This window comes from Chelonia mydas, chromosome 4 (genome assembly GCF_015237465.2).
Source record: "Chelonia mydas isolate rCheMyd1 chromosome 4, rCheMyd1.pri.v2, whole genome shotgun sequence".
NCBI classification, from domain to species: domain Eukaryota; kingdom Metazoa; phylum Chordata; order Testudines; family Cheloniidae; genus Chelonia; species Chelonia mydas.
This window is the reverse complement of record NC_057852.1, coordinates 25829477-25857182: the sequence shown is the minus strand read 5'-3', so window position 1 is coordinate 25857182 and position 27706 is coordinate 25829477. Positions and strand designations below refer to the sequence as shown.

The following is a 27706-nucleotide window of genomic DNA, read 5'->3' as shown; positions in this document are numbered from 1 at the left end:
ATATTATATATGATAGCTTTGTTTCCAGTTGCAAAGGCAGGTAAGCATATCCTTTCCCAGTACTGAATACAAGCTCCATTCCTTGGTGCTTCAAAGCATTAAGACAGGACCCTTGAAGTGAAAGATAAATCTTCTTTCCCAAGTTTTCTTTGGCCTGACTAAACAATATGCTTTCCCTGCACTCCTATCAAATGACTAAATACTTTGGACTTCTAGTGCCTTTCATGCAACAAGCTCAAACTATTTCATACACCTTAATTAAGCCCAGTAGCAGCCAGGCAAAGGAGGTAAGAGAGATTAAATTGCCTCATCTTCAGAGATTCTCAGCACTCATGTTGCTCACTGAAGTACATGGGGGCTGTGGGTTCTCATACCCCCTGGAAAAAGAAGGCGGGGGGGAGGAAACGTTTACCCAGGTCACACAGAGGCCAGGCCTACACCAGAAACTTTTGCAGCATAGCAACATCAGTTAGGGGTGTGATTTTTCTGCAACATTTCTCTGCCAGCAAAAGTGGAAATGCAATTATACAGCATTGGCTGTTCTAGCTTATTTTGTTCACCAAAGCAGTACAAGCTAGACCAGCAAAAGTACTTTTTTTTGCCAATATACACTAAGAGGCTTTTGCCAGTATTGTTATAATGGTATAGCTATACCCATAAAACGTTTAAGTTTATACTAGGTCAGAAAGTCACTAGCAGAGCTAGGAATGGAAACAAGTACTCCTGTGTGCGCTACCTATTATTTGTATTGGGTTTTTCCCCACAAATCCATCCATATACCATATCTTATCACTTCTGGAACATTGCACATTGCTACTGCTTGGCCTCACTACTGATGAAATCCTTTACACAAAACACAAAGCAAAAGAAGGTGAAGGTGTGGAACTCCTTCAAGCCTGCCATGTCCTTGCACTTCAGTCTCTGCAGAATGTTACTTACCCATCCCCTTTCACATACAAAGAAGCACAAAAACATCATTACTCATCTTTAGACAACTCTGCGGATTCATTTAAGGTACCATTCTCTACTACCCTTTCTGGCCCCAGTCCTGCAAAACCTTACACAAGAGTTTGATTTTACAACTGTAACCTCTAGAATTTAGAGCACCATGGCCGGCTACCCGTACGGACAGGGTTACCCCGGATCAGCAGGGCCAGCCCCAGGTGCCCCGCAGGGCGGTTACTATTCCAGAGGCCAGCATGGAGGTGGGCTGCTTCCTGGTGGTTCCCATGGCGGCCCAGCACCTGAAGGCCCCTATGGACCACCATCTGGCGGAGGGGCTTATGGGCAGCCCACCCCAGGGGGAGCACCATCTGGAGCTCCTGGGGGACCTTATGCAGGAGGCCCAGCCCCAGGAGGGCCTTATGGGCAGCCATCTACCAGTCCCTATGGTGCCCTTAGCCAGGACCCTATGGAGCCGGGGCTCCTGCTGGTAACATGCCCCCTGGCGTGGACCCGGAGGCCTTTTCTTGGTTCCAGACAGTGGATGCCGATCGCAGTGGCTACGTCTCCATCAAAGAACTCAAGCAGGCCCTGGTCAACTCCAACTGGTCTGCATTTAATGAGGAGACCTGCCTTATGATGATAAGCATGTTCGATAAAACGAAGTCGGGACGGATCGATATCTTTGCGTTCTCGGCCTTGTGGCACTTCATCCAGTTTGGAATGCCCCAGCCCTAATGGATCCTCTAGTTGTCGCACAAAGAGATGATGAAGGGGAAGAACCCACAATAAGTACTTCCAAGGCCCCACTGTCTGACGCTGTGGGGACCTCCCAAGAACACGATGTGGAAGGTTTGGTGCAGGCAGAGAACCCTGTACCGCAAACAGCCACTTTAAACCCAGATGCCCTCGAATTTGTGCCTCAAGGACCCATCATCTTGCCTCCATGTTCAGTGGTGTCACCTGAGCTAATACCCAACAGCCAGCCTAGACGTTCCTCTAGGGAAGGGAAGCCCAGGTGTGTGCTGACGTATGATCGTTTAGGAGAACCCAGTGACCTACAGATCTTTGGGGTGCCACGAGGGGCAAGTTGCCTCATGGGAAACCTGTTCCACCCCTCGGGGTCCTGTGAGATGGATAATGGAAATGCTCCTGACAAATGAGGGCCCTGGGTCTCCTGCTGGGGATCCATAGTGTAGAGTTGCTCACCTTGATGGGGACATCAAGGATTATTTCTTTTGGGGGGGGGGAGAGTGTAACCCCTTGGGGTTTAGAGAGCACGGCCCCTTTATATCTTTTTTTCCTAGTGGTGAGAGGGAGCAGTGAGAGAAAGGAGGGAAACTTGGGGGTGTAGCTCTGGAGCCCTGGAAGAGAAGGGCTGCAGCCGTGAAGCCCTGGACAAAAAGGTGAAGGAGAGAGAACCTGCCTGAAGCCTGGGAAGGACAGGGTGGCCGATCTGGGACACCCCAGGACAGGAGCCAGGAGGAGCACTGTGCCAGGGAGGAATCGGCCGAGAAGGACAGGCCAGAGCTGGACCCAGTATCACTGCCGCCCAGAGCTGCATGGGGCTGTGAGTACTGGGGCCTGTGACTCTGCGCTGGGAATAAGGAGGGAGGCTGCTAGTTAGTTAAGCGGGGAGGTGGTCGCTCTGTGTGGCTTTGCAGAGAGCAGCAGAAGAGGGCACCGGAGGGGTTTGTTGGGGAAAGTTCACTGGTGCTGAAGACAACCAGGAGAACCCAAGACTCAGCACTGAACTGGAACTTTGCTCAGGACTCCTGAACTCTGTGTGCAGACACATTGCTCAGTGTCTGCCCTTTCAGACTGTGCTACCACTGGGCCTGTGGGGCCTTGGTTTGGAAGCAACGCTGTTCTACTGCTCCCCCTATACTTCCCCTTGTTGTTTTTCTCCTCTCATCCCTCTGTAAATAAATATCTCCCTTTATTATATCCATTGTACTTTTCCTGGGGGTGTGTGTGTTCACTCTGGGGGATTTGGAACAGATGCCTCTGGGGTAGAGGGGATTTTTCCTGCTGCATTCCTGCGCACACTGTCTCTTGGCCAGAGCTGCCTGCAGAGCAGACTCCATCTTGGCCAAAAGGGCGCTAAAGTTACACAACCAAGAGTAGCCTCATTGAAATCAATTAAACTATTCACGAATATGCTTGTATCTACTACCACAAGTAATTTCGTTATTTCATTGAGACAATTCATGGTAGTAAAGTCAAACACGAGTACGGCGTAGTAAGACCAGGCCTTTGTTTGTAAATTCTTCCCTACCTTATCTCACTGAGCCAGGCTCCAGACACTGTCAATACAAAGGCTTTCCCCAGAATACTAGAGCTGCTGAGGGAAGAGCCTTTTTTCATCCTTCTATCCATTTGACTTTTTACATCTCACCTCATATCTCCTTATTATTAATTAATTAATTATAGTTCTATACTATGATCCCCAGTAATGGACCAGTCATTGTACAAACACAGAACAAAAAAATGGCCCATGCCCCAAAGAACTTACAATGTATCTTGACTTAATTCTTCCGGAATAATCAGTGTTATGTCTAAATGTTTTTAAATCCTTTAATATGTTCAAAAATTATAAAATATCCTTAACACCAGTGTCGTCTGTCAATCATATTATCTACAGTCTGCTCTCTTGTTCTTAGCTCTGTACAGTTTTGGAGTTTGGCTTGAGAAAACTATAAAAAAGGCCCCAATCTTACATTCAGGTCTGCACTGGCAGACCCATGCAGAGTTCCACTAACTTCAACAGGGATTGGTGTGGGTGATAAGACCCCAGAGGAACAGATCCAATTGCAGAGTCAAGGCCTGCAGTTGTACAAAGCAGTCTATATTAATTTAATCTGCAATAAGAGGAATGGAAATAGCAAAACCAAAAAGGGTTGTATAAACATGTTTGAATGCTACGAGGAGCAAAAATGAGATTGGGGTAAATATTTCAAATAGATGCACCATATCTGAAAGCACATGGGCAGCATGAAAACAGTAGATTAGACAGACGCTTATGGTAAGTCTCCTTTTTTGCATACCCTTCCAAGTCATGCTGCATGAACTGTCAGGGTGTGTTAGAAAATTTGAGGTGGGCACAAAGGATGAAATCCCACCCTCTCTGCAGAGGGTCAGCAAAATGACTGTGCATGATTTAAATGATCAAAATAAGTAACAAACCGTACTGCCAACCTCAAATGTTCAATTTTCGTGAATCAGGCCTCAAAAAATCATGAGGTTGGTTTAAATTGCCTGAGATTTAAATAATAGTAATATACATGGGGTTCTTTTTATTTGCCTTCAGGTTTCCAAGCCTTTAAGGCATGCACAGATAACCTTTTCAAGCTTTTCTCCACAACCATTTTTTTTTTAACAGAAGTTCTGATTCTCACATAGTCACAGACCTCCCAGGGGACCTGAAGAAAAATACTATATTTTACACCACATGGCAACACTTACGTGCTGGTGCTCTACTGCTCAGTGAATTTCATCCCAAATCTGATAGCCCTGACAATACCCTAGTTTGCCTTTAAGAAGAGAATGACTATCCTTTCCTAACAGTATTGAGCAAAATTTAATAAATATTTAAGACCTTCATTCTCTTCCAACATAGATGGTCAAACTGTTGATTTCTGTAGATCCTTTTTTAGGTCAGCAACTTGTTGTCGATGGTGACAATAACCTTGGCAGACTAATAACTGCACACTTCCCATTGCTAACGTGAGTCTGTATTATTCTCTGAAAATTCTTTTAAAGGAATCAAATTAGTTTGCTTCGATTACTTTTCTTTTTAATATAAGCTTCATCTTGCTGGAGACAGGAGAAAACAAACTGGAAATTAATGATGGCATTCAAACAACAGTTCAGGAATTTTCTGTCTTCTGCTTACTTGTGGAAGGAGCAGTGGGGAAAAAGACAAATCTCAAGGGTCACAGTGTGAGAAAGACTCAGAGAAAAGTCATAAGCAGATAAGTTAAAATGTATTCATTTTCTCAGTGATTTTCTTCTAATACACAACATGGATCTGCCTGCTGCTTTGCCTACTGTTTGGATAAGACCCTCTGCCACTGCTGTAAAATATAAATAGTAGGGCTGTCAAGCAATTAAAAAAAATAATCACGCTGTTAATAGAATACCATTTATTTAAATATTTTGGATGTTTTCTACATTTTCAAATATGTTGATTTCAATTACAACACAGAATACAAAGTGTACAGTGCTCACTTTATATTTATTACAAATATTTGCGCTGTAAAAACAAAAGAAATAGTATTTTTAATTCACCTTATACAAGTACTATAATGCAATCCTTTACCATGAAAGTTGAACTTACAAATGTAGAATTATGTACAAAAAAACCCTGATTTGCTTTTGACTGCAATGTAAAACTGTACAGCCTACAAGTCCACTCTGTCCTACTTCTTGTTCAGCCAATTGCTAAGAAAAACAAGTTTATTTACATTTGCAGGAGATAATGCTACCCACTTCTTGTTTACGTCACCTGAAAGTGAGAACAGGCATTCACATGGCACTGTTGTGGCCGACATCAAAAGATATTTACATGACAGATGCGCTAAAGATTCACATGTCCCTTCATGCTTCAACCACCATTCCAGAAGACATGCGTCCATGCTGATGATGGGTTCTGCTCGATAACGATCCAAAGCAGTGCGGACCAATGCATGTTCACTTTCATCATCTGAGTCAGATGCCACCAGCAGAAGGTTGATTTTCTTTTTTGGTGGTTCAGGTTTTTTAGTTTCTATATCAGAGTGTTGTTCTTTTAAGACTTCTGAAAGCACGCTCCACACCTTCTTCCTCTCAGATTTTGGAAGGCACGTCAGATTCTTAAACCTTGGGTCGAGTGCTATCGCTATCTTTAGAAATCTCCCATTGATACCTTCTTTGCGTTTTGTCATATTTGCAGTGAAAGTGTTCTTAAAACAAACATGTGATAGGTCATCATGCTATAACATGAAATATATGGCAGAATGCAGGTAAAACAGAGCAGGAGACGTACGGTTCTCCCCCAAGGAGTTCAGTCAGAAATTTAATTAACACTTTTTTTTAAACGAGCCTTAACAGCATGAAAGCATGTCCTCTGGAATGGTGGCCGAAGCATGAAGGGGCATATGAATCTTACATAAATACCTTGCAATACCGGCTACGAAAGTGCCATGCAAACGCCTGTTCTCACTTTCAGGTGACATTGTAAATAAGAAGCGGGCAGCATTATCTTCCGTAAATATAAACAAACTTGTTTGTCTTGGCGATTGGCTGAACAAGAAGTCAGACTGAGTGGACTTGTAGGCACTACCGTTTTACATGGTTTTATTTTTGAATGCAGTTATGTAACAAAACAAAACAAAAAAATATTTCGGGGACCCTCAAGCCTCCCTGCTCAGCCCCAGGCCCTGCCCCCACTCCACCCCTTCCCCCAAGACCCCACCCCCCCACACCTCTTTCAGGCCCCCACTCACTCGATCCCCCCCCTTTCCCCACCCTCTCACTAAGCTGAGACAGGGTTTGGGGTGTTGGAGGGGGTGTGGGCTCTGGGAGGGAGTTTGGGTGCAGACTTTGGGCTGGGGTAGGAGTGTGGGCTGTGGAAGGGAGTTTGGGTGCAGGAGGGGGTGCAGGCTCTGGGCTGAGGCAGGGGGTTGAGGTGTGGGAAAGGATGAGGGGTGCAGGCTCTGGCTGGGTGGCGCTTACTTTGGGCAGCTCCCGAAAGTGACCGGCACTCTCTGGTAGTGGCTCCTAGGCAGGGGGTCAGAGGGTCTCCACACGCTGCCCCTGCCTGCGGGCATCGCCCCCACAATTCCCCACAGTTGCAGAGTCGGCGGCACCCCTCCCCCTGGGGGTGCCACAGGAACATGCTGGTTGCTTCCAGGAGTGGCGCGGAGCTAGGGCAGACAGGGAGCTTGCCTTAGCCCCGCTGAACTTTTAGCACCTAAAATCTCCCAGTTTGGCTTCAGTAGCCTCCGGGAGATAGAGAGAGGGGGCTCATCAGCGAGGCTCACAGACCCCTGAAGTACCCTCTGGGGCCCCCAGGGTCCGCGGAGCCCAGTTTGAGAAATGCTGCTATACAGAATAACTGTCAATGTGCACACTATGCATAACAATTCATATTTAGGATTTAGGCATCACTCTTCACCCAAGGATCTCAAAATGCTTTAGAAAAGGTGTATCTCAAATCTTTAGGTGCCAATCTTGTGCCAACCCATTGAAGTGATTGAGACGGCACACATGCTTAAGGGCTGTGCAGGGAGCCCCCATTCAGAATTGGCCCCTAAAGGCCTGCCTCTAGACAAAGCGAATCAAGTAGGGTTTGTATGTGCTTAATGAGATTTCTCCAGGCTGCAAATGCCTGCACAAAAGACAGTTATAATAAAAGATAAATGCCTTTTTTGGAAAATCTTATACATTCAACCTTGGTAACCAATACAGATAATTAACCTAATCTCAATTATAATATCCTGCCTTCAAAATACATCTTGCATAGAAGCAAGATTAATTATGTTTCTCCTGTCCAAATCTTTCTCGTGTGCATACACACACAGTCTATGAGCACCATACGCTTTGAACCGATTTAGCTAGGGAAGATGTAGCTGATAAAAATGTTTATACGCTCAGTCTGGAAAAGGTGGATGAGCATGACTGTGCGTGAGGAAGAGAGATCCTCTCTTGGTGGGGAAAAGAGGAGTCTTGAATGCAAACCTTTGCAGGCACATAAAGGAAGAACTGATTTTTAAATATCTGATTAAAATATCCGTGTGCTTTAAACGTTATGTAAATACCAACAGGCATGTCTTTCTTTGTCTACCTTTCTCATACTAACTATAGAACTGGGCTTCTAACGTGGGTAAAGGGAAGCACAATTTAGCCCAAATTCTGTTTGTAAGCTGGGGTCTTAAACCTTTACAAGAAAAGAAATGCTTTATAGTTAAGCTTAAGAACTGCCACATAAAGCAAAACATTTAAATGGATACTTTTATTCTGCAAAATCCTCTACAATTGAAACAAAATTACTCTACCAATATATATATGTATATATTCATCAGCAGCAATTTTTAACAGTACAATCTGCCTATTCCATTGATCAAATGGGCTGTCCATCAAGTGATTAACAACCCTCTTGACCACTGATAGTGTCTCCTATATAGTTTTTCAAACATTTCCATCTGCAGCATTTGAACAATTTGGGCCCGATCCTCTGCCATATTTGTGCAAGAGTAATAGAAGGTAAAGCAGACAAAGGAAGTGACTGGCATATTGAAAATGAGATATCCATCAAAACAGCTATTTACAGTAGCAAATTAATCACAACAGTTGGGACCAGTTAGTCCTCTCTCCTTGTGATCTTTAATTGATCTGGAGTCTCTTAATCTGGAAAGGGGGAAATTAAATTAATCCTAATTAAAGCCCTAATCCTGCAAATATATACATACATGAAGCTGTGCACATGCAAAAGTGCTGGTCGCTTCAAGGAATAAAAGGGCTTTTAAAAGGCCTCTTTCCTAATGTGGCTGCTTTTACATATATATGGTATTAGGCTCACCCTTTTTGACTTGGCTTTTACATTTGAAATATTCTAGGTCACCTACAAAATTTTGTGTCTTTGTTTTTTTTTAGAAAAGTGGCAAGAATACATGAATTTATAATCCAGTTCATAGAAAAAATAAATTAAAATATATTTTAATATTTATAAGGATTTAACTCAATATCTTTGAAAATGAGCCAAACACTTTATTCATTGAAATACACAGCCTCTGGTTTTATGTTGTGCAAATTTAGAATATTATTTCATCACTGACAGGTCCCCATATAATGTATTTCCACTTAAGCAAAACATCGTGCTGATTTTAAATTTTTATTAAAATAACAACTTTATAGGGCAATGAAGTTCAAAGTTCAATTCACATAAGGAGATATGAATTTGTAAAGCCATACAAGAGTTAATTTATTATTAAAGAAGCTGCCTTACTGTGCATTTTGTTTTGACACGAGAGAGAATGTACCTAAGTTTTATTTATACATTTTTCCATAAACAGGGCACCTATTACAATGATTTTCTCTGTATGATACTAGGTTGATGCAAAAATACAAAATGTCAAATACTAACTACATAGCACTCATGCATAGGACTGAAAAAATTAATCAAAACAAAAATGAAGATTATCAAAGAGAACCATGATTTTCCTATATTTTAGTTATCATTGCTTCAAAAAGAGGGCCTATATTAAAATATGGCACTCCAAGAACTAGATATGGAAGGAAAATTATAAATAAATTGGTTCAATATATGAGGACATGACAAAAAGGAAAGAAGTACTCCTTTTCTATTCAAGCTTTCATCTGCAAGGTCACCATTCTGCAGGGAAATCATCAACTGAGCTGGCATTTCCAAGTGATGCTTGGATACAACTTTAAACAAAACAAAACCTGGTAACTTAGATATAAAAATAAAATACCATCTAATTCATATGTAGCATATCATAGCGACTCCCTGCTAGTCACTGTCTCATACAATACAGAGACAAGTTCTCACCACTGTTAGCACTTAACTATTTCATGGCTGTTAGAAGTTAACTGGATGTGTTCTGCTGCTGTCTAGGTACCTATTACTTGTCACTGTAATACCATGGACCTCTTGGTAATCACAAAATTATCAGCTACAGTCAGGTCTGGCTACACAAATATTTTCAGCAGTGCTGATGTAAGTGGCAAAGAAAACTTCTTGATTGTCAGACTTTTGACTTTTAAACTCAACAAATTTGATCTGGAGTCTTAGAGAAAGAATAATATGGAACCTCAAGCTGTCATTTTTACCAGCACTTTCCTGACTATAGCCACAATTTCCTGCTCATTTTACTCATGGGAGAAGTGTCATTGACTTGAGTGGGACTATTCATGTGAGAAAGGAGAACAGGATTTGAACCTTTCAAGCTGTTTCATAATGGAGGTAAAAAATCCCAAGAAAACTGAATACAGAATTCCACTTCTCTTTGCATGACTGTTTCAGAACAACAAGGTGTAAACTCAGCAAGGGAGAAGGCCATCTTCATGATCTCAATTGCGAAAATCTTCATTTAAAACAAAACAAAAAGGTTTAGACTAAGCAAAAGTTCCCAGGAAACAATCCCGCTGGGATTTCCTGTGGGCCTGATTCTGACCTCAATTTTTAAACTGGGGGTGTATCTCCATTTAATTTCAATTGAGTTACAATTCAATTTACACTGTGGACATAAGATGAAAATTGTGCCACCTGACACTATTCATCAAGAGATGTAATAACATCACGGTAAGCACGAAACAATCTTGAGTAGTTTATCTTGTCATCTGAGCCCCCCGAGATGCTGAGAAGTACCAAGGAGAAACCGCTCTGGAAAAATTAAAATAATGAACTACACATTTAAAAGCTCGACATTTAACACCCACGACAGACATCTGCAAGGTGATAATGTTACCCCAAATTTAGGTGTGTATGATGCTCTGTAATCTGACAACCTCCTTATCCCTTTCCTTACAAAAAAGACAATCAATAATTCCTTTGCAAAGGGATTCGGATATTCTGCTGGATGAAATGGTGCAATTTCTCCACACAGCCCAGTGGGTGACAGGAGATACATCGTGTCTGATAATGCCCAAAAGAAAGAGATCAGAAACAGAGAGGTCAGACACCCTGCATTCATCACCAGTGCAGAAGCAACTGGTAAGAATTAAAGCCTTTGCTAGAGAAGCAAAAGCTACAGTTTTACTTGCAGAGGAAATGCAGACAGGATAGAGGATGATCTCTCTGTACTCATTATTAATTATCACGTTTATTATGGTAGTGCCTAAGGGCTGACCAAGAATGGGGTGCCATTGTGCTAGGTGCTTTACTAACACAGAGTAATAGACACTTCTACTCCAAAGAGCTTACAATCTAAATAGAAAAGGGGTGGGCAAAGGAGAACCCACAAGAAAAGGGAACAATATGATATTAGCAAATGTCATGGGGTGTTTAGTTAGGAGAGGATAAGTGAGATGGAAAGAAAAGTGAAGGGAGTCGGGGACACTGAAGAGAGGCGGGACACCGAAGAGAAAGGGAAAGCAGGGGAAAAGTGGCAGGGGTGGAGTATATGTCTGCATCCAGTACTGCATAGTCTGAAGAGCCAAAAATCAGCATGCTAAATAACAAAGATATTATTCTATTTGTTGTTCCTCTTTAGGAACCAGTACAATCTTGAATCTGACTATTGAATCTGACTATTTACGTATTAATGTTTTGGGAGGTTCAAATTCACTGAAAAATTAATGATGAGTACACAAACACTTGCACATTTTTGGAGCTAAAAGCAGAATCAAAAGACAGAGTTACTATTTACCTGTTACAAAGGGGGAATAAATTGTTGGACGAGTGGAAGAAAATATTGGAGTCCAAGCTAAAAGCATCAGTGAGATTAATCCAGTGTGGTAGAAGAACGTGCAGCACAATATAAAAGTCTACATACCAGAATTACTTACAGAAAAGAAAAGATCACATACACAAAAATTAAAAGTGGCTTGAGCAGATCATAAGGAATAACTAACAATCCCACATGAAGCCACTATTTCTTGACAACTACATTAAATGCTGAAGTTTTAGAGAGAGGAAATGCAGCTCAGCGTTTGAACACATGGAAGAGCAGGAGTAAACATACACCAAGGTTTTATTATATTTTCAAAAATATTTTGGTTACTTTAACGGTGTTTTCTTATTAAAAAACCTAGAGCCCACCTTACATTAGCTACGGTATGCAAGTCTCTTTCCTCTCACATGCATCAGAAGAATTGGGATGGTAGATATAAAGATATATTTAGATATAAAGTGCTGTATTATTTATAGGGGAGATTTGAAAGCTCACTGGGAATTGGGCACCAAACTCCCCTTTGTGCCTTTGAAACTCTTACCTTCTATCTGTTGTTATATTTCTCTTCTTTAAGCCACACTGGGATAGAGATTCTTGAATGAAGACTAGGTGCTTCTTGTCGGGCTAAGCATGCTTTGGAACTTTTACCAGGATAGAAACCAGTTTTCATATGAATGGACTAGAACTGATAGCTGTATGAAGAGTTTTCCAGTCACCTCCTTCAGAGTTTTGCCCATCAAGGCCAAATATTTATATTATGTCAGACAATGCAACAACAGTAGTTTATCGATACAAAAAAGGAGCTACTATATGATGACTCCATGTGTTTTGGGTCTAGTTTTAAGAAGCGTTGTCATTTAGATCAGAATCATTCATTTCTATCAGCAGTTCATATTGTGGCCAAAGATAACTCCATGGCAGATACACAAAGCTACAGGTGGAGGAATGTTCCTGGACATGTGGTAAAACAAGCTTTTTTACATTTGCTGCCAGGTACGAAATACAGCCCAAATCCTGTGAATGCTTAGTCATGTAACCTTCCTCAGTTGAGTAGTTTCTCTGAGCTCAAGGAAACTACTCACAGGTACAAAGTTACTAACCTGTGTAAATCTCTGCAGGGTTAGGCCCTGTGTTTAGCCTCAGGTATTTGAATCCTGACTATGAAGAGAAATGCATTGCCCCTAAACTGAGGGAAGCAACATTATACATACACTACATCTTTCTTTCATTTCCCCCCATTTCAGATAATATCAGTACAGAAGGTCCCCCCCCCCTCTCCTGCTGGTAATAGCTCACCTTAAGTGATCACTCTGGTTCCAGTGTGTATGGTAACACCCATTGTTTCATGTTCTCTGTGTATATAAATCTCCCCACTGTATTTTCCACTGAATGCATCCGATGAAGTGAGCTGTAGCTCACGAAAGCTTATGCTCAAATAAATTGGTTAGTCTCTAAGGTGCCACAAGTACTCCTTTTCTTTTTGCGAATACAGACTAACACGGCTGCTACTCTGAAACCTATCTAAATTTTCTAACTCCTTAGGTGGAATAATGATAGCAGTGTATTATCCAAGTGGACTAGTGCAATATTCTGCCCTTAGAGCTGCCTGATTATTGAGAGAAAATACCTTTCAGAAGTTTAATTGAGGTCTTCAGAAGCATCCAAGAATTAAATTTGAAATCAGGTACTGCAAAATGGTTTTTATTACTATTTGTATCGTAGCAGTGGTTAGAGATGCCATCCCCATTGTACTAGGTACTGTGTAGACACACAATAAAAAGAAAATCCCAGCCCCAAAGAGCTTACAATCTAAGAGATATATATCTATTTTAGGAAGTACTGAGTCATTAGTTCTGTTAGAAATAGAAAAGATTGTAAACATGTGAGAAATAAGATTACTTTTTTCATATTAGTAGGAACTCACATATCCCACATGAAAAAGTGCTTTCTTCTAACTCTCACCATTTCCACACACCTGCCAATGGATGTGATCACTTACATATTGTTCTTTGTATTTTCTAGGAAATAATGCACAGAAAACAAATCCAGAAACAAACAGGCTAGAAAGCTCTGGCTTTGTGAACTGTTCTTGGTGAATCTGTCACTTAATGTTACCACCAAGTAACATTTCTCTTGCAAGAAAGTTTCAAGACCTGAGGGCTCAATCAGGAAAAATAATGAGCATTCTGGCCTTCACCCAGCAAAGGACTTAAGCACATGCTGAACTTTAACCCACTAACTCCAACTGGACGACTCACACCCTTGAAGTTCAGCCTGTTGTTCAGTGCTTTGCTGGCTCAGGGTGACAGCCTCAACACACTACAGGATGGAGCCATAGTCCATAGCTGTTCCACACAAAGCAATCGTCTTATACACAAAGTGGGGGTCTGCATTTGGTGGAAGTACCTACAAAAATCAGACTTGGAAACCCTGATTCTCCTCTCCCATAGGTGAGAATCAGGAGTAGCTCACCTGAAGTCAATGGAGTTACAAAGACATGGGAAGAAGGTCAAGCCCCACAATTTATTATTCTGTATTCCTTCTTTTAAAACAATTGCAAGGTCTTTTTAATAACACAACATTTAAATATGGTGACCCATATAACTTAACTTCACCGCATAATCTAACACTGAATATACTGCATTCTAACGATTAAAAAAAAAAAGCTCTGGGTGAAACTCACTCCTGTGCAGAGGGACTATGCACCAGGCCTGAAGTGGAACACAAGTGCTGCAGAGACCTCTTACTGGCCCTCTGCATGGCGTGAATTTTGCCTTTTATTAGCAATAATGTAATCAGCACTAACTCAAATTTGAAGTATAACACCTCTGTGCATTCCTTGACTTTTCCACAAGCCATCTCTAGTTTAGTGTCATTTTAATTTTTGAAGAAAAAAAAAAATATATATATACTTAAAAGTTGTTCAATATAATTATTTGTCAGAAAATAACGCTGGGTAGAGCAGGTATGTATTTGTTCTGAATATACAGTTTTAACTGTTTACTTTTTCCCTGTAGCAAGTGAAACCCTCTCATCGGGCTCTTCAGTCAGCTAGCAATGAGTTGGGTAAGCGCTGTTTTCAAAACAGAACTTCAGAAAATTGAGCACTATAAGTCAGTATTTTATGTGGAACAAAACTTATTTATAAACAATGAGTGAAGCATTCTTGAGAGTGTGAGAGAGAAAGAATTACTTTTGTTTCATCAATTCACAGCATTCTCCATTATCTTCCACAATAAAACAAGTTTTATCTTGACAGACATTTTGATTTAAAAGCACATTTCAGTGTCATTAAAAATGCACCAACAGCTTTTGACACAGGAGTAATGAGATCATATCAAACTAACATGTGACCAAAAGGAAAGGATCCAGTGGCTTACTAAACAGCCTCTCAAATTAGACAAATAACATGCTGTCTCAAATTTTCTTGCATTAAGTTAAATTTAAAACTAAAAAAAAAAAAAGAGCCCGACTTGCATGATTATAAAATATGTTTGAAGTCATGGTAAATTAAACGTATTGTGTAATTTTAAATATGCTTTACATGCAAAACATCACTATAATAATGGCAAACTCACAGAATAGAAGGCAATTGTTTTGCATGATTTTACAATGACTTACCAAATGACATTAAAGCACTTGAAGCCAAAATGCCATATTCTCAACAAACATCTCTACAGCAAATGTTTCTAAAGGGATTAGAAGAACTCTGTCATGTACAATTGCAAATCTTTGAATATTCTTTTATAGTTAGAACACAGTTATATGACCACTAAAAATGTTAAAGAAGGCTTTACACCTATACTTTGGCTTATGGTTACTCAAAGGTCACTAGATGAGACTTCCACCGCTTTTTCCAACCAATGAACAGGATTAAAAATGTCACCAAAGTAGCTGCAAAATTAGGAAATTGGATATATATTTGGTGAGTATAGATGTAGGAATCCCATTAATATCCAGCTGCTGATTTACGATTTCAGTGGTATTTCCACATAAATTGCCTAAATTAACTTCAACTTTTTTTAGCCAATATCCTGTCCTTTAACAGCCCCCTTTGCATTGTTGAGTACAATTACCTCTCTTCAGCTGATGCTTCTTTGCTTACATTACAGATGTTTTTGCAATTGTAATATGTTTGTTTTTGGATAGTTTAAAGACTTTTCTCTCTGTGTTCCTTCACAGGCACCTTTGAGTGCACAGTGAGTCATTCATTCTCCACCTTAATAATAATAATGTCCCTCCAAGAGCAGTTCAGCTTATGGTGTTAAAGGGGAAGCTCTCCCTGCGAAATCCCTAGGAGCTGCCAAAAATCATTATCACTGATCTGATTTAGTCAGATAGGCAGCTCAAGGCAGGTTGGAAAACACAGACGATGCTCCAGTACGAATTGAAAACACTGTACCAAGTTCTTCTGATCAAAACAGGTAGGGGGCGGGCTGGAATAAGACGCACAGGTGCAATTAATTTCTGCAGTCCTTAAGGTCCATTCTGTGGCATGGTTTAAGTGCAATCATGAAGCTATCAATACAATCAACTTAATAGTGATATGATAAAAAGATTAGAGTGGCTAGGGAGGGGGGGAAAGCGGCATAACAACCTATCTCCACCCCTTGCCAACCCAGCCCCTTGGCAGAGGACGCCAAGTACCAAATAATAACCTAGTAGCTGATTTGATCTCAGGAACACGGACATATCAACCGAAACCCCTTTACACGTTTGCCCGCAACATTTCCACATGCAAGCCACACTTAGCAGCTACTTAAACACCCCCCAAACCGCCAACATTTCCCAACCCTGGGTACCAACAGGTGGGCTCCTAAATCCGTTTGCGGGGGGCCCACGCTAGCAGTGGTCTGGTTTGCAGCGCGACCGAGCACCGTCAGCTCCCAGGGCAATGAAAGCGGGGCGGCCCAGCAGCACCTGGGAGAAACAGGGCGCTTCTCCCTGGGGTGCCAGTAGGAGCCTAGGGTGGAAAACTTAGTTCAGAGTCAGAACCCCCCCACCCCCCATTGAAAAGCCCCAACACAGGCAATCACCAAGGGCGGGGGGGGGGCTCTTCACATGCCCCCCCAGTCTCAGTCCCCTGGTCCCGCTGCTGCAGCCGCTCGCTCGCTCGCTCGCTGCCTCCCCTCCCCGCCCCAGCCCCGACTGCCAGGAGCCGCCGCCGCCTTGCCCGAGCGGCAGGGCGCCTCCGCCTCCACCCAGGTCCCGGCTGCAGCATCCCAGCGCCGCTTCGCCTCGGGGCCGGTTGCCAGGGCACAGGTACCGCACACAAACCCCAGCCGGCTCCGGAGCAAGCGGCCCGCGCCTTCCCCCGCCTGTGGCTTGCAAGCGCCGCGCCCCTGCCCCCGCCCCGGAGCGCAGCCACCCACCCAGCCTCTTGCGGGGGGGCTTTTGCATTTCCGCCCCCCACCCCTGCCTCTGCCGGAGCTCGCTGGCCCCAGGACGCGCCCCGCGGGGAGCTCCCTTACCGGCTGCCAGGCCGCCCCCGCCGCTGGGTCCGCGGGCCCCGGGACGGGGAGCAGGCGCCGCTCACTGCCGCCGCTGCGCCTCCACGCCACAAAGTTGGGTCCGCTGCTGCTGCTGGTGGTGTTTCTCCCCGCCAGGTTCCCTCAGGCGCTGCAGTTTTATTTGTTTTATTTTTTTTTTCTCCGCGCTTGCCCTCTCCAGCTCCCACTAGTGATTGCACAGCCCGATAGCAAAGCGGGACTCGGCGGCCACCCTGCCTGCAGCCAGCGCGGAGCTTCGGGCCCGGGAGAGGGCTGCTGCCAAGCCCACGCTCGGCCGGGCGTCCCCGCAGCCCAGCGCCTTGGTGGCGGCGCTGCTGCCGCCCGAGGGGAGAGTCAGTGCTTGATGGTTGCACCCATGAGCCTGCTCCTCTGTCTCTCGCGCTGAGGGGTTTTGAAAGTGCCTTCTCTGCAGTGAAAACTACTGTAGCTCCGTATCAGAAGGGTGGCCGTGTTCGTCTGTATCCACAAAAACCAGGAGTCTGGTGACACCTTAAAGACTAACAGATTTATTTGGGCATAAGCTTTCCTAGGTTAAAAAAAAAACCCACTTCTTCAGATGCAAGCACTGTCACTGGAGCACTGACTACCCACCCTGCCACGCACTGGTAAAAAATCCGCTAGCCCAATAACACACCGCCGCATCCCACAGCTTATTCCCAAACGCCTGCAAATGCCGCTGACAAAGCTAAGAGATTTGAGAGAAGTGGAGCAATTTACAGCCTGGATCAGATGAGCAACCACACTGTTGATGGTAAAATGGACAACATGGGGTTAACTGGGTAAAAACAAATAATGTTTATAGCAACATGGGAATTTTCCGCAAATCATAACCTATTCTGCCTCCTACCTGCTGTGTTCCCTTACTAGCACTTGTAGCGTGGTAGCACCCAGAGGCCAGAACCCCAGCGTCAGGGCTGCACAGAAGTTTTGGGGGGGTCTGAGGCAAACGCTGACACTTAGCCCCCTCCCCCACCCTTCCAAAAAAATTACTTAGGAGATAATAGAATTGAGGAAAAGGGGCAGGGATGGGTAGTAGGAAAGGGCCCCAGCCTGTGGGGTTCTGCTGTCGCTGTGGGGATTGCGGGGGCTCTGCTTGGGGCCACAGAACTGTTCCCAGACCTACTTCTCCCTGATCCCCAACCCCTCTTTTACCTACAGGCTCTTGGTCTAGTGGGTTGCCTTGGGTTCACCACAACAATGCCAGTGACAGCAACCGTGGGATCTGGGCCTGGTGAAGCAGGGTGTATGCCAAAAACTGAGTGGCATTTTGACTCCATGTGCCAGGTCACAATACCAATCACTAAAATTTGCCCTCCTCCTTCATTTTGAGGGCCCTCTCCAACAGGAGTTTGGAGCAAACTAACCCCTTTCTTCCCGCACTAGGCAGCCCTGCCCATCATGCTAGGCACTGTACAGACAAAAAAAAATGGTCCCTGCCCCCAGAGCTTACAATCTAAGTAATCTTTTATTACTCTTATAGAAAATAACTTATACTGTTAACAATTCTATTTATCATGTCAAAAGCTAATAACTAAACATGCCAAGAGTCTTATACCACACCCTGAAATTAGTCTTTGACTAACCACAAGGGAGAGAATTCCAAAAGCAAGAACTGAGATGGTCTGACATACAGGGAGGAATTAATCATAATAATAATAGAAAATTATTTCCTTTTAAAATCACATGTGCAGTTGTATTTCCCTTCTTCCTCCCCAGCCTCATTAGAATTAATTTATTTTTCATCTGGCAAAAATGTATCATTTATGGGAGAGGTGGGGAACAGACCACCTCAAGATTTTGGAAATTCATGTACAGGAATGGGCAAACCAGTTACAAAAACAAGACGACCCTCCTCCACCTGACCCCTCACCCATTTCTGGGACTGAACCTTTCTTTACATTCCTGGTATGTTGGGCTAAATCTTGTTTATTTTCTCCTTTTCATGCATCTTTTCATTTCTGGGCCCTGGCTGGAACTAGCGCCGGCAATCCTGAAATACTATGAGAAAGGCTTTTTATTGGCTGTGGTAAGAAGCAAAAATACTGGCAATCTTGCAAGAAAGCCTTCTCATGCTCCGCTTTTGGGAACTCCATGTTCATGAGTTACCCTCAGACAGCTCAAATTCCACATGTTTTGCCCACCATAGTCATGGCCCACCATAATGCTGGTGGATCCCATATTATGAACCTGCACTTCCCACCTCAGCAGCGGAATTTCAGCTCCATCTCTTCTGGCGTTCTCTTCTGTTTTTCCCTGTGCCCAGATGCTACAGAAGAAGAAAAAAATGGCCAAGAGGAATGGAGAAAATATGCCAGTATGGGAAATGCACAAGCAAAAAGGCAAGGTAGACCAGGAGAAGGCAGAGAGAGGGGAGATGGGACAGAGGGAAGGGAAGAGATGAGAGAAAGAGAGGACAGAGGTGGGTGCATGGTGAGGGGAAAAGTTGTAGGAAGAGATGGGAAGGTCAGATAAAGACAAAGGATGAAATAAATTGAAGGGGAAGGTGAATGATGTCCAACATTATGCAGGCCTTTTCCCAAATTGTAGCACAGGGAGAAGGACAGCACCTTCCTCAACGTGGGTAATTAAATGTCTGTAGGACAACTGGAACTGACAAGAACAAGGATTTTGCCCTGAAATAGGGATGGATGCAGCCACAAAAGAGCAAGGAACATTTATGATTTTTTCCCCTTGAAAATGCAAGACTAATCTCCATAAGGGAGGAGCCCAAGAGGCTTGCCCTTCCGAGCTGTTATGAGCTAGCAGCCACTGAACTGAGCTATAAGAGAGAAGGATGATGGTCTCTCTCTTCTCATTAGCATCTCTGATGAGTCTTTTCTGAGGGGATCACTTCAGACACCAGTCACTATATCAATTTTCATTATAACAACAATTTTATAAAACACTCAAAATACATAGCTCCTAATAAAGGAGATGTAGTATATTTGACAAGACACTGTTTGGGGCTGTCAGCAGCACCAGCAGTAGATAAGTAATTGTCTAAATCTTCTGTCACTGCTGAGGTAAACAGATGAAACCACAAGCGTCCTGGCAAAGTTCAAGCCTTCTGGCGAAGTTTGCAGCATGCTTTCACCGCCCTGACCTCAGAGCGCTGAACACCGCAGTGATCCTCCTTCAGTTCGTTAAGATATTGTGAGCGTCTGCACGGGAGAGTTTCCAGTAATCACATGTGAATAAACATTCAAGGAGAGACAAAAATATTCCCTTTCTGTCTGTGCTTATAGAAGACAACATAATCCTCAATCTTCTAGAAGCTAATACTGTGCATCTTTCCAAACCAACACTATTAGCGTTCTGTCATCTGAACAGCGAAGTGATCCTGAGATTTGTGCATTGCTTTCACTCGAACGACCTGATCAAATCTATTTGTTATTCGATAGCCTGACTTACTTCACAATGGCAAGTCAGTCTGCAGAGCCAGTTTATTAATTTATTCCCAGTTGCTGACTGAAGATGTTACTTTATTCTACTGTACTAAAGTAGTAGACTTATTTTTATGGTCCTTCTATGGAGCAAAATGTACTTTGACATGAAGTCAGATAACATAATTTGCTCTTTCCTAAGTATATAAAATATGCTACAAAACCTGTTACGTGGTCATCCTGTGGTCCCATAACATGTTTTTAACCCCCTCTTAAGATGACAATACCAAACTCTGTTCTCTAAGACATGCATAGTATAATGCAGTCCCCCCAAACAGTACCTTTTGCTGTTTAGAGCAGCCCTTAGTTCACAATGAATAGAAAATAAAGAAGCTACATCAGCCAGTTAGAAAAAGCTTCTGCTTTTTAAAGTAGGAAAATGACAGTTACCATATGCACTTTGTCAAACAGCATTATTTTATTTAGCAGAGATACTGATCATCCACTTACTTAATATATCTTACCATCTCCTCATTAAATCTCTCAATAAAACACGATTAATGTCCAAGATTCTGGGCCAGGTTCAGTCCTGATGTAATCAGGCACAACTCCATGAAGTCAAAGGCTACATTTGGTAGCATGTGCATTACTTACTACTGAGCACATAATTACAGTTACATTTTCTGTGCAAGCTCTGCAGTATCAGAATCAAACTCATTGCTGCGGAAGCCATTTTCCCCTACTATGCTATCGAATCGTAGAACTGGAAGGGACCTTGAGAGGTCATCTAGTCCAGTTCCCTGCACTTGTGGCAGGACTAATTATCTAGACCATTCCTGACAAGTGTTTGTCCCACCTGCTCTTAAAAATCTCCAATGATGGAGATTCCACAACCTCCCTCGGCCATTTATTCCAGTGCTTAACCACCCCAACAGGAAGTTTTTCCAAATAGCCAACCTAAACCGCCTTTGCTGCAATTTAATCCCATTGCTTCTTATCCTATCCTCAGAGTTAAGAAAAACATTTTTTCCTTCCTCCTCCTTTTAACAACCTTTTACACACTTGAAAACCGTTATGTTCCCTCTCCATCTTCTCTTTTCCTGAGTAAACAAACCCAATTTTTTCATAGGTCATGTTTTCTAGACCTTTAATCATTTTTGTTGCTCTTCTCTGGACTCTCTCCAATTTGTCCACATCCTTCCTGAAATGTGGTGCCCAGAACTGGATACAATACTCCAGCTGAGGCCTAATCAGAGAGGAGTAGAGCAGAAGATTTACTTTTCGTGTCTTGCTTACAACACTCCTGCTAATATATCCCAGAATGATGTTCACTTTTTTTTTTGCAACAGCAGCGTTACACTGTTGACTCATATTTAGCTTGTGGTCCACTCTGACCCCCAGATCCCTTTCCGCAGTCCTCCTTCCTAGGCAGTCATTTCCCATTTTGTATGTGTGCAACTGATTGTTCCTTCCTAAGTGGAGTACTTTGCATTTGTCCGTATTGAATTTCATCCTATTTACTTCAGACCATTTCTCCAGTTTGTCCAGTTCATTTTGAATTTGAATCCTATCCTCCAAAGCACTTGCAACCCCTCCCAGCTTGGTATCATCCACAAACTTTACAAGAAAAAAGAAAAGAAAAGGAGGACGTGTGGCACCTCAGAGACTAACAAATTTATTTGAGCATAAGCTTTCATGAGCTACAGCTCACTTCATCGGATACTCTGTATGCCATTATCTAAATCATTGATGCAGATATTGAACAGAACCAGACCCAGAACTGATCCTTCTGGGATTCCACTCGTTATGCCCCTCCAGCATGACTGTGAACATAAGAAAGGCCATACTGGGTCAGACCAAAGGTCCATCCAGCCCAGTATCCTGTCTACCGACAGTGGCCAATGCCAGGTGCCCCAGAGGGAGTGAACCTAACAGGTAGTGATCTAGTGATCTCTCTCCTGACATCCGTCTCCACCCTCTGACAACAAGAGGCTAGGGACACCATTCCTTACCCATCCTGTCTCATAGCCATTAATGGATTTAACCTCCATGAATTTATCCAGTTCTCTTTTAAACCCTGTGATGGCCCTAGCCTTCACAACCTCCTCAGGCAAGGAGTTCCATAGGTTGACTGTGCGCTGAGTGAAGAAGAACTTCCTTTTATTGTTTTAAACCTGCTACCCATTAATTTCATTTGGTGGCCCCTAGTTCTTATATGATGGGAACAGGTAAATAACTTTTCCTTATTCACTTTCTCCACACGACTCATGGTTTTATATACCTCTATCATATCCCCCCTTAGTCTCCTCTTTTCCAAGCTGAAAAGTCCTAGCCTCTTTAATCTCTCCTCATATGGGACCCGTTCCAAACCCCTAATCACTTTAGTTGCCCTTTTCTGAACCTTTTCTAATGCCAGTATATCTTTTTTGAGATGAGGGGACCACACCTTTACGCAGTATTCAAGATGTGGGCGTACCATGTATTCATATAAGGCAATAAGATATTCTCCATCTTATTCTCTATCCCTTTTTTAATGATTCCTAACATCCCGTTTGCTTTTTTGACTGCCGCTGCACACTGCGTGGACGTCTTCAGAGAACTATCCATGATAACTCCAAGATCTTTTCTCCTAATTAGTTGTAGCTAAATTAGCCCCCAGCATATTGTATGTATAGTTGGGGTTATTTTTTCCAATGTGCATTACTTAACATTTATCCACATTAAATTTCATTTGCCTTTTTGTTGCCCAATCACTTAGTTTTGTGAGATCTTTTTGAAGTTCTTCGCAGTCTGCTTGGGACTTAACTATCTTGAGCAGTTTAGTGTCATCTGAAAACTTTGCCACCTCACTGTTTACCCCTTTCTCCAGATCATTTATGAAGAGGTTGAATAGGATTTGTCCTCGGACTGGGGAACACCACTAGTTACCCCTCTCCATTCTGAAAATTTACCATTTATTCCTACCATTTGTTCCCTGTCTTTTAACCAGTTCTCAATCCATGAAAGGATCTTCCCTCTTATCCCATGACAACTTAATTTACATAAGAGCCTGTGGTGAGGGACCTTGTCAGAGGCTTTCTGGAAATCTAAGTACACTGTGTCCACTGGATCCCCCTTGTTTGTGGACCCCCTCAAAGAACTCTAATAGATTAGTAAGACATGATCTCCCTTTTCAGAAACCATGTTGACTGTGCAATAATTTATGTTCTTCTATGTGTCTGACAATTTTATTCTTTACTATTGTTTCAACTAATTTGCCTGGTACTGATGTTAGACTTTCCGGTGTGTAATTGCCAGTCATTGGGTACAGTAGCTGATTTAAAGGACAGGTTACAAACCATAGTTAATATGATAACCACTGATAACTACTCTCTGGGAATGGTTTTCCAACCAGTTTTGTGCCCAGTTTTGCACCCACCTTATTGTAGCTCCATCTAGGTTGGATTTCCCTAGTTTATTTATGAGAAGGTTATGCTAGACAGTATCAAAAGCTTTACTAAAATCAAGATATACCACATCTACTGCTTCTCCCCTATCCACAAGACTTGTTACCCTGTCAAAGAAAGCTATCAGGTTGGTTTGACATGACTTGTTTTTGACAAATCCATGCTGACTGTTACTTATACTGCAATGCATATGTACGTGCATGTGTCTAAGCATATATGTTATTATATATTTATTTTATATAGTATGATATACATTGAAACACTAATAATGCATCTTGATAAGGGGAGAGGAAGAAGAAGAGAGGGAATTCTACACTTTGACCATATGAGATAGCATGAGGTTTGTGAGATAGAGCAGGGCCGCCCGGAGGATTCAGGGGGCCTGGGGTCTTCGGTGGCAGGGGTCCTTCCGCTCCGGGTCTTCGGGGCACTTCGCTGAAGACATGGAGTGGAGGGACCCCCGCCGTCAAAGACCCAGAGAGGAAGAAGCGGCGGCGGGTCCTTCACTCCAGGGATGTTCGGCAGCACTGAAGAACCCTTTCCCCCCCCCCCCCCCCCGCCCACCACCAAAGTGCCACCGAAAACTCTCGTGGGGGCAAATTGCCCCACTCTTCCCACCCCCCCACCCCCCACCCGCGGCCCTGAGATAGAGTCAGATACAACATAAAAGGCACTGTATTAAAACAGAATTATTTAAGTCAGAGGTTCCCAAACCGAGGTCCAGAAACTCACTTTCCTCCTGGGGAGAGCAGCTGGCTGGCTGCCTCAGCTTCTTCCACCAGCAAGAGGAGTTAGAAGGCAGTCATGACATCTTCTGAATGTTTTAATCCACTTGGGGCCTTAGCCTGTAAAGTTCTGGCACTTTCAATTCCCACTGATTTCAGTGGAAATTGAAATCACTCTGAACTGGGCCCTATAAATCCTTTATCACATAAGAAAGTTTAATGTGGAGAATAAGGATAATAAAAATAGAGTGAGGATAAAAAAAAGGAAATTATGACGGTCTCCAGGATAATAGTAGTAAAAAAAAAATAACATCCTTGGGTAAAAATAGTTCCTTCAATTGTCTATAACTACGGGCAACATGCCACTGATTTAAGGCCCATCCCACAATTACATATGCATGTGGGTTATCTTGCTGATATGAGCAGCCCATTTGAGTTCAGTGGGTTTACTCACATGAGTACAGTTACTTATATCCCTAAATGCTCAGTGGTTTGGGCTCTTAGAAACTGTGTTTTTGTTTTTTTACTTTGGGCAACATTTTATTTCTTTTGCCCTCTGGGCCACTCACTATTTATATCGACTAATCCTTGTTTCAGTTGGAAGAAACAGCTGAGATTGCAAACTTTAACAATTTCATATTCTGAACTCTAATTAGTTTAATGTAATATTATTTATTCAGGAGTGCTGGTTCTTTAGTCAGGTTTCAATATAATCTTAACATAATCCCTATTTTTTTCCTTTCACATTTCATACTTCTCTGAAACATTTTTTAAATGTTTTGATCTACTGTGTAAACACTTAATATGTGGCTTGTTTTGTGCTGTCATATTTTCTTTGATTGTTCATTTGTAATTTGACCTGACAGGTGGTATTTTAATTAAAAGTAAGGATATCATTATTATTCTATACATTAACAAATGTGTGTGTTAGATAGTATAATTTACAATATCTAAAATACATTAGTGTTTTTCTTCCTCCTCCTGATCCCTTAATTTAAGATTGGTCTCTAAAGTGTGATTATTGTATATTTCCCACTTACTGTATTACTTCTCTGGGCATCATATATTAAATATATTTCCTTCTGTTTCAACTGCTTTACTGTTTGACTGTTATTTAACACAAATGGAATTCTCTCTCATTGTTTAAATCCCTTGATAAGTGGTCTGCTTCGTAGAGAACATTAATTGGCTGAGTTAATACAATAAAAATAACAATGGTTCCTAAATTCACTGTATATTCACTATGGGTGAAATTCAGCCCTGTGCAGAGGGCCAGCCTCAGGCCTATGTATCAACAAATGCTACTAACGTCTTCAAAATAGGGAGGTTGCCTGGTCCCTAAACAGGTGTTCTGAAGAGCCTGGAACAAGGACTGCTTGAACAGTGCTCTTCTCAGTCCAAGGAAGCAACAGAGGTAGGGAGCACACAGACAAAAGCTGGCTTAGGGACCCAGAGAACCTTGTAGACAGGCTGCTTTATCCCTAACAAACAGATAAGACCATTTATCTTCCTTTCATTTTGATTTCCCCTCATTGAAGTGAGCCTGCCTCACTTCAGCAGTGGATTCTATCTGGAGAAACAGGATGAGAAAAAGCTTTGGTTTTTACACTGTGAACGAGCCAGAGCAGAGAAGACACATGTTGGGAAGCTAATGAATGAAAGAAAACAACAGGCTATCTTACCTTGAGTATTTCCTTAATTTTTCAGTGGCCGATGCCCGAAGTCAGGGTCACATTCATACAGTTTGTTTTTCTTATATCTAGAATGGAATAAGAAAAATGCAAGAATAAGTATAATATAAAGCCATAGTCATTATCATAAAAGAATCCTTTCATTTGTTCACTGCTGTATGTTACAGAAAAAAAAAAGTAAGCAAAGAGAAAAGAGAAATAAGCCATGCGAAACAAAGAAAAGATGACATGCAAGGGAGAACCACCTTCACACAGAGCCAAGGAATTGTCATCAAACACAATGACATCAGCCTATTAGTTTCTCCAGCACTATTTCACCAGATCTCCCCATACACTTTACTGTTCCATAGTTATCTGTCAGTCGAACAACTCTAAAAATAACAGCCAAATGTTGTCATATTTATGAGTTCTTTCCTTCCTTTATAAGCTTCTCTTTCAAGAGCTGCCATGTCACAGAACCACTGGACCATTTTTCTCTTCTGGGAGGTGCAGCTGATTACCAGGGTTGTAACATCATCTATTTTGCGCCCAAAGAAATGCACAGGAGTCAGCCTTCTTATGAATCCATGAGTAAGAGCTTTGTGTCAGGTGAGCACCGACATAAAACAATTCTGTTTGGAACAATAGAGAATTCCCTACTCTTAAGCTAATTCTTAAGTGTTCTGGTGCCAAATCATTCCTAGTTTTTGAACTGTTTCAGAAAGTGCATAAGAGGAACCCACTGTATCCCCGATATCTCCAGCACTTCTCTGTCCTTATGGCCAAATCATTAAGCACTCAACAGCTTCCCCATTGTTTTCTGTGGAATCTGGTGGGTGCTGAGGATTTTTGAAAATTTGACTACTTTATTTGAACCAAATCCTGCCATTATGCTTTCTGTTTCAAACAAACCTAAAACAGGGAAGATGCTCAGATACTATGGTGATGGTTGGCAGTATAAAATCCTAAGACAGACAGACAATAACAGAAATGTTAATGAAAGACAGCAGTTGTTATTAGCATTTGTGTGTGTTTGTTTGTTATTTGTATTTCTATAATACCTAGAGGCTCCATTGTGCTGGGTGCTGCAAAAACGAATAGTAAAAGACAGTTCCTGACCCAAAGAGCTTTCAATATATTGCCTCAATCCTGCAAAGATGTACGTAGGTGCTGAACTTCATGCACTGTGGGTAGTGCTATAGACGTTAATGGGATTATTTACAGTGCATAAATTTAAGTACCTATATAAGTCTTTGCAGCATCAGGGATTAATTGAGTGAGTTGATGAAGTACAATGTCCTCTTCAAGCACATCTTTGTGACTAAAGATTTTTACACATTTCAAATTTTCTACCCTGGTAAGTAGTCTCTATAGAATTACACGAGGCGTGAAAATGCATTGGGATATGCTATCAATCGTGCACTAGCCAGAAAGAGTAGGCAGGTTTGTTTTGTTTTTATTGCCAAACTTTGCATTTAGCAACTACAGCATTTCTGTAAGAAATGCATTTTATGTCCAGACTTGGTGTACTTTTTTTGAAAAAAAATTATCTGACGTTTCAATCTCATTTTCTTCCCTTACTTTATTTAGCAGCTTAATGGCCCCAGAAAATACATTTTCCCCTCCTGAGTATGTA

At 42.3% G+C, this 27706-nt stretch overlaps 1 protein-coding gene and 1 pseudogene across 6 annotated transcripts in view; one reads left to right on the top strand and one right to left on the bottom strand.

The window, feature by feature from the left end:
* Positions 1 to 17441, bottom strand: part of BMPR1B (bone morphogenetic protein receptor type 1B) — a 349709-nt gene extending 332268 nt beyond the window's left edge. For all 6 annotated transcript variants that reach the window (XM_007063008.4, XM_043545434.1, XM_043545433.1 and 3 more), the window contains exon 1: positions 16808 to 17441. The gene's annotated coding sequence lies outside the window, so the exon portion shown is untranslated. The remainder of the gene's footprint in view (positions 1 to 16807) is intronic.
* On the top strand, positions 1109 to 1680 carry LOC102931540 (annotated as a pseudogene).
* Positions 17442 to 27706: the final 10265 nt, after the last annotated feature.